This window comes from Pelodiscus sinensis, chromosome 12 (genome assembly GCF_052426305.1).
Source record: "Pelodiscus sinensis isolate ZL-2025 chromosome 12, ASM5242630v1, whole genome shotgun sequence".
Taxonomy (NCBI): Eukaryota; Metazoa; Chordata; order Testudines; family Trionychidae; genus Pelodiscus; species Pelodiscus sinensis.
Genome location: NC_143063.1, coordinates 17941045 through 17947310, shown reverse-complemented (window position 1 = coordinate 17947310; position 6266 = coordinate 17941045).

The window sequence follows — 6266 nt, the reverse complement described above, 5'->3', positions numbered from 1 at the left end:
GGTCAGTGTGTATAATATTTGATGTACTTTCCTCTGTGTGCAAAGCAGTAAAGATCACTGGTTTGTGTCTCTTACATAAGAACATAAGAATGTTAGAAATCATTAGCAAACAGAATGGTAGGAGTCATTAAAAAAGGGATAGAGAATATGACAGAATATCTTATTGCCTCTATTTAAATCCATGGTATCTTGAATACTGTGTACTCAAAAAAGATATCTTGGCATTGGAAAAGGATCAGAAAAGGGCAACAAAAATTATTAGAGATTTGGAACGGGTGCCATATGAAGAAAGATTTAAAAGACTGGGACTTTTCAGCCTAGAATGGAGGTCCATAAAAACATGACCGGTAAAGAGAAAGTAAGTAAGATAAAGTTATTTACTTGTTCCCATAACATAACTCTGTGGGTCACCAAATTAAATGAATAGGTAACAGGTTTTAAACAAAAGGAAAGCTTTTTTTCACTCAGCACACAGTCAACCTGTGGAACTCCTTGCTAGAGGATGTTGTAAAGACTAGGACTTTAACAGGGCTCAAAAAGAATTAGATACATTCATGGAGGTTAAGTCCATGAATAGTTATTAGCTAGAATGTGTAGGTGTCCCTAGTTCCTGGTAAATCAAAGAAAGCTGTCATGGGGTAAGAAAGAGAGACAGTCGTTAAAAGCCTTTGGTGAGTGACCTTGTCAAATGTTTTCTGAAAATCTAAGTACACTATATCCACTGGATTACCACTGTCCACATACTTGTTGACCCCCTCAAAAAATTCCAGTAGATTGGTGCAGCATGATTTCCCTTTACAAAAGCCATGTTGACTCTTCCCTAACAAACTGTGTTCATCTTTGTGTTGGACAATTCTCTTCTGTACTATAGGTTCAACCAATTTGCTTGCTACTGAAGTTAGGCTTGCTGGCCTATAATTGCTGGGGTCGCCTCTGGAGGGTTGGGGTTTATTTTGTTTGTTTGTGGTTTATTTGGTGAGGAGTTGTGGTGGTTTTTTTGGCATCACATTAACTCCGGCCATGGCACACACATGCACGCGCGCACACCCTGCGTGGCTGGAGCTTCAGCACCAGTTTGCTCTGCTGCAGGAAAAGGGGCAAGCCCTGAGCCTTGTGGGCAGGATCAAGGTAAGCAGCCTGTGGGCCGTAGGTTCCCCACCCCTACTCGAACGCATCTGGCTGCAGCCACTGTCAGGAGACAAGATACTGCAGTAGATGGATGATTGATCTAACCCAGTTGGACCTTCTGATGCGCTAGGAAGCATATTTATGTGGCTAAAGCAACAGATTAGTGGCCCTCCCCTAAGTTCCTTCTAAGTTGTGCAGCTGCCTATGTAGTGCCATTGTCACTCAAAGCATTTGTGCAAGGAGAGGATGAGACCTCTCCAGCCCCCAGCCTCATGGCCAGGGGAAGAACAGTCTGAACTGGTGGGTGCGTCCCAGCCCTGGACTTACACCTGCTGCAGCCCCAGTGGCCCAGACATGGACACACACACCCTCCCCACTCAGAGAGCCCTGGATGGCTGAGGCATCCTGGACCCCCGCCTATTGTGATTGAAAGAACCTAAACCCTTGGACTCCCTAAACCCCCCTTACCTTCGCCAAAGCAGCCTGAACTCCTCCCCTGCTGTGGCTGGAGTGACCCAGACCCAGATGTCCTGACCCTGGAACCCAAGCCCACCTTCACACACCTGCATCCTACCCCAAAGCCCACACTTCCAGCCAGAGTCCTTGCTGTCAAAGCCCTGAGCCCTTCATCCCCAGATAGAGCCTCACTCCCGTATCCCAGGCCTGGGCCCCCTGCCATGCTCAGAACCCCACCTGTCCCATCCCACAAGTTTTGTTTTGTGCACCAACATGCAACATCACCTCCATATTGGTGCACATAACAAAATTCATTCTGCTTGAGGGGTGGGAAAAATTAGAGGCAACACTGGTCCAGAACCTTCCCTACTTCTGAAAGAGGTTAGAAAGAACAGAAGAGAATCTATACTTGAAGGTCTTGAACTTAAAGTCAGCTAGTTACCCCTGTCTGCCATATTGGATGTGCGCTCAGAAATATTTATGTGACTATGCATGTTTACTATTTAATACAAAAAGTGCTATGCTGCCTGGCTGCTTACAGCAACACTGCTCAGCAGCTTATCCCCAAGCAATGAATGTATAGTTCAGAATACCCAGTTCACTGTTAGAACTGTGCTGAGACATTAGTTTTGCTTTTTATTATGAGCCTAGGCTAGGTATAAGTACAAGCTCATATGCTTCATCAGCAGTGCAACATGCAGTCAGTCTGCTATGTGAAACCAAGGAAGAGAGAAGCCACTAAAACACACAAGATGTTGGCCAGCAAGGCCACAGTTTGTTAAAAATTAAGCTGAACAGAATAACTTTGCAATTTCTCCAAACAAAGCTTGCCACCTGGAAGTCTGTTATAAGTAAGCGGCTGTAATTGAAGGCTCTTGTACTTTCTACATAACTAACTCAGACTGAGCCTCTTTTAAACAAGAAAAGCTGGTAGGAGAGCAGATTTATCCTGATACATATTTTATGGCAGCTACACAGCCTTTCATTTTAAAATGGGGGGGGGGGTCGCAAACTCCCGGCCCAAGGGTCATCCCCAGCCGGAGCAATTGCACAGTCCAGCCCAGGATGCCCAGAAGCTTGTGGGGGAGGAGCCTGTTTGTTAGTCCCCAAACCCTTTTTATTTCTGTCATCACCTCACCCTCTCCTTCCCCCATGCCATCCGCTGAGGCGGCGGCTCAGGGGACTCACTGGGTGGTAGGGAGGAAGGTGAGCCTGGTGCAGCGTGGTGGCAGCAGTCAGGCACTCCACTGTGGTGGCAGGAGCTGTGAGAAAGCAGAACGCGTGCACTCCATTGCCCTGTGGGGGGCATGACTGCTGGTTCCAGAAGTCTCATCCTCACATGATACGGGTGGGGTGAGGGGAGGGGAGAGAGGAGGGGAGAGAGGCAGGGTGATCAGGAAGGGGCATGACTTTGGGGGGGGGGGGGGGGGGGGGGGAGGGAGGTGAGCAGTAACAAACAGCCCTCCTGAGAGTCCCAGGCCAGAGTGTGCACTCGCTCTGGCCAGGGCTGGCCTACAGCCTGGGAATTTGAGAGCCCTCATGTAACATTTCAAAACAAGCTGAAGTAAAAGATAATTTAAACATCATGCTAAAAAGCTGGTGAAGAAAAAACTAGTTTTTTGCTGGCTACGAATTTTTTCTTCTTCCCTCCACTTGGTCTTTAGCCAGGGAGCGCACTCAAACTTGACATGTGGCAAAATCTAGACCCCTTTTCCTGTTTAATGAAGTGCTTATCAGTAAAATTATGAGAGACACGTACACCCTCAAGTTGTGTCTACATTGGCGCGATCTTGCGCAAAAGCAGTTGCTTTTGCACCAAAACTTGCTGCCTGTCTACACTGGCTGCGAGTTCTTGCACAAGAACACTGATGTTCTAATGTATGAAATCAGGGCTTCTTGCACAAGAACTATGATGCTCCCAGTCAGGAATAAGCCCTCTTGTGCAACTGTTCTTGCACAAGAGGCCAGTGTAGACAGGCAACATGAATTTCTTGCGCAAGAAAGCCCCGATGGTTAAAATGGACGTCAGAGCTTTCTTGCACAAAGGCACATGCCAGTGTAGACACTGTTCTGGAAGAGTTTTTGCACAAGAACTCTTTCACAAAAGAGTTCCTGCACAAAATCATCCCGATGTAGATGTAGCCTTTACTGCAAAAGTTGCTTTGGCTTATCTTTTCCAATGAAAACACAAAGGCAGGCACTCATTAAGCTTGTGTTGCCAGAGTACAATCACCAGGGATAAACCTGATACCTTTGATGCACAACATCTGGAGAATAACTGCCCTCCTTCCCCAGCCCTTGCAGCACAGACAGGAGTGCACTTTGTAGCTTATGGAAACTCATTTCACTCCCCAATTTACTAAGCCATCCAGGGATCCTTTGCTCTTTTCTCCCTAGAAAAGGATGCAAGGTTCCTGAGTAGCAAGTAGGGATTTGGGGGAGCCGGGGGGGGGGGGGGAAGAGAGAATGAGTAAGAACGTGAAATTCATTGTTCTTACCCTAGTTTTATAGGAAATGGCTTACATGAGGACCTACTAAGTCAGGCAGTGTGGCTACGTCTACACTGGCCCCTTTTCCGGAAGGGGCATGTAAATTTCATGAGTCGTAGTAGGGAAATGCGCAGGGGATTTAAATAAAAATGTCTGCCGCTTTTTTCCGGCTTTTAAAAAAAGCCGGAAAAGAGCGTCTACACTGACCCCGATCCTCTGGAAAAAGTGCCCTTTTCCGGAGGGTCTTATTCTTACTTCAAAGGAATAAGATCCTCCGGAAAAGGGCACTTTTTCCGGAGGATCGGGGCCAGTGTAGATGCTCTTTTCCGGCTTTTTTAAAAGCTAGAAAAAAGCAGCGGACATTTTTATTTAAATGCCGTGGGGGATATTTAAATCCCCCGCGCATTTCCCTACTACGACTCATGAAATTTACATGCCCCTTCCGGAAAAGGGGCCAGTGTAGACGTAGCCTGTGAGAATAGGGAAATGGCTACTCTAGTTTTACCATCAGGCTGTAACCTATGCATGAAATATCCCCTTCTCCGTCAACTCCTACAGCTGACAACCTTGATGTTCAATGATACGGTTTAACTTTCCAGGAGACATTTGTGGCATTAAGCTGCTGCTCTAGAATGTGGCTGAATTTGGGCAGGGAAAGAAAATTTTACTTGCCTCTAGCTCAGAAAGGGACAGGCAGGTATCGCTGCTGCACTTTTCAGAATAGTACAGGACACGAAAACAGTGAAGACAGGAACATGTTCGAAAGGCCAGCAAGGGAAATAGAGAAGGGAAAATAAAATCTGCAGGCCTCTTTCTCCACGTGGCCATATGGGGAAGATACTCCAGAAATCTCAAGTGACTTAGAAACTTAAGTCCCATTTGCAAAATTGTGTTTGAATCACTTACCTTACTTGAAAGAATTTTATCCACTACACTTTTGAGTCCTTATTTATCTTGTACCTCTAAGCAAAAGCACAGTATAAACATGGCAGAAAGGATTACAGATTTTTAATTGGCTCCAAGAGATTAGAGGCAAAAGCATTTTTATTGTTTCAGTTTATTAATGTAGTAAAAGTGGCAAGCCCTGTCCATAGTCCAGCTGCTATGGTAGCTGTGGCTACAGGGAAAGGGACTATGCATTTTTGCAGCACAGAAAAGGAAGGGTTCAAGGTCCAGTCTTACAAACACAGGTGTACACAAGGAACAATCAACAACCCTTCCCTTGAGGCAAGTTACTTGTGTCTCTGCTAGATAATCAACTAGTTTTTGCAAGTCGTTCCCACAACAGAGCGTGAGGAGGAGGATGGAAAAGAACCTGTTTAAAATAGGAAAGTGTGACCAAGGCCACACAAACTGGGGAGCTATATAAGGGCATTTTAGGAAATGGAAACTGAGATTACTCCATTTCAGCAGTTCTCTCACTGTGGGGTCTTCACCCACAGTTGAAGGTGATTACAGGCCCTGCTTGGCTTTGCCCTCCCCCCACCCAGGGTCCTGTAGTAATTTTTATTCTCAGCAGGGGAACACCGCAGTGATGGTTGATAACCCCTAGCCCATTTTACTCTGTCCTTTATAGGCAGGGAGAAGCTTAGGCACAAGAACATCATTATTTGTTGTGGCACTTGTAATAGAAGCATCACTGCAATTACCTTCAGCAGGAGCTAACAGCTACTTAGGCCTTAAATCTTGCCCCTGCTTATTCTCTTTGCATTAGAACAGGGAGGCTACATCTACACTGGCATGATTTTACACAATACATCTGTCAGAGTTAACATCATGCTGGGATGGAACAGGCCTTTCTATTAGATACCATCCTATTGGAGCAACTCCACAACATTGTGGTGTCTTCACTTAGAATTCTAATGAGGGAGAAGATCGGATGTCTTCCAAAAAAGAAACACCACTCTAGTTCACACAAGAACTAATTTCAGGTAAGTCTGACAGCCTCTGTTATGCAGGAGGCTATGCATTAGCTTATCACAATAGTCTCTTCTTTCTGTAATCTATAAATCTAGTGGAGCAGCAGTAGTGTGATTTGTGATCCCTTCAAACTATTTGTCTCTATGCAGTTAAGCAGGGGTTTGGGTTTTTTAAATGGCAACTATCATTAAGCAAATTCAAAAACCAAACTGTTCTATAGGATACAGAGAACCACTACTTGTTGTAGCCTGATAGCAATGGTTTAATACAAAG